The sequence below is a fragment of the Magnolia sinica genome, chromosome 7 (assembly GCF_029962835.1).
Source record: "Magnolia sinica isolate HGM2019 chromosome 7, MsV1, whole genome shotgun sequence".
Classification (NCBI taxonomy): domain Eukaryota; kingdom Viridiplantae; phylum Streptophyta; class Magnoliopsida; order Magnoliales; family Magnoliaceae; genus Magnolia; species Magnolia sinica.
This window is the reverse complement of record NC_080579.1, coordinates 27455491-27457365: the sequence shown is the minus strand read 5'-3', so window position 1 is coordinate 27457365 and position 1875 is coordinate 27455491.

Below are 1875 nucleotides of genomic sequence, written 5' to 3'. Positions count from 1 at the left end.
CTGTGTTCTTCTTTTTCTCTATTAGTTACTTAGACTATCAAATGTTGATTTTCTTTCATTGTTTAGTTTTTGGTGTATGTGATTGTCTGCATTACTATAAATAACTGTTCATTTTACCGTTTTTGGAACCCACACAAATGATCTTGGCTCGCTTAAGTTTGTCACAAAAAACTTGCCACCAATGCTTGTTACTAAAACTTAAGTTACTGATGAGTACAATCCAATGATTGAATCTCTTTGGTGGTGGAAACTTTTTAAGTACTTGAGACTGTGTTCCCTACTTCTTAGCTCCCTCTTGATCTAGCATATATGGAAACATGACCACTTTGATTGTAGTAATTTAAGCCTAAGAGGAGACATGCAGTTTCAGTTTCTTTTATATTAGATTTTTTTTCTTTTTTCTTTTTTTGTTTTTTTGTATCATTCTCTCTTTTTTCCCTTTTTGTTTGGACAATTGGGAACTGTTAGAGAAATTGGGCTTCCTCTTATATCTTCTTCTGTTGAAAATTTAAAGTGCAAGGCAAACTCACTTGCTCAGCAGATGCTATATATAGGCTTTCTTAGTTTATAGGCAAGAATAATGTATTGATGTAGTGCTTTGTGGACTATTATTTTTTTTTTATTCTTGGAAGATAAAACCTATAACCTTAATCTTAACCTAAAACCTAGCTAAACCTAAACCTAAAACCTAAATTTATTCTCAAATCCCTAAACCTAAACCTACACCTAATCCTAATCTCAACTCCTTAACCTAAACCTAAACCTAAACTTGAAAACCCAAACCTAAACCCGATCCCGAACCCGAACCTATAACTACAACCTAAACCTTAACCTAAACCTATAACCTATAACCTAAACCTATAACCTAAACTCAATTCCCTAAACACTAACCTACAACCTAACCTAAACCTATACTTATAACCTAAACCTATTCTCAAATCCCAAAACCTATAACCTAAACCTAAACCTATAACCTATAACCTAAACCTATAACCTAAACTCAATTCCCTAAACTCTAACCTACAACCTAACCTAAACCTATACTTATAACCTAAACCTATTCTCAAATCCTAAAACCTATAACCTAAACCTAAACCTTAACCTAAACCTATAACCAATAACCTAAACCTATAACCTAAACTCAATTCCCTAAACCTTAACCTAAAACCTAACCTAAACCTATACTTATAACCTAAACCTATTCTCAAATCCCAAAACCTATAACTGTAACCTAAACCTTAACCAAAAACCTATAACCTATAAGCTAAACTCAATTCCCTAAACCTTAACTTATACCCTAACCAAAACCTATACTTATAACCTAAACCTATTCTTAAATCCCAAAACCTATAACCTAAACCTAAACCTTAACCTAAACCTATAACCTAAACTCAATTCCCTAAACCTTGACCTATAACCTAAATTTATAACCTATAACCTAACCTTAACCTAATCCTAAAACCTAAACATTAACCTATAACCTAAAACCTAAACCTAAACCTAAAACCTAAATGTGTTCTCAAATCCATAAACCTAAACCTACACCTAATCCTAATCTCAACTCCCTAACCTAAACCTAAACCTACACTTGAAAACTCAAACCTAAACCCGATCCCGAACCCGATTTCCTAAACCTAAACCTTAACCTATTCTCAATTCCCTAAAGCTATAACCTATAACATATAACCTATAACCTAAACATAAACCTAAACCTATAACCTAAACCTTAACCTATAACCTATAAGATATAACCGAAACTTATAACCTATAACCTAACCTTAACCTAAACCTAAAACCTAAACCTAAACCTATAACCTAAACCTAAAACCTAATTGTATTCCCAAATCCCTAAACCTAAACCTACACCTAATCCTA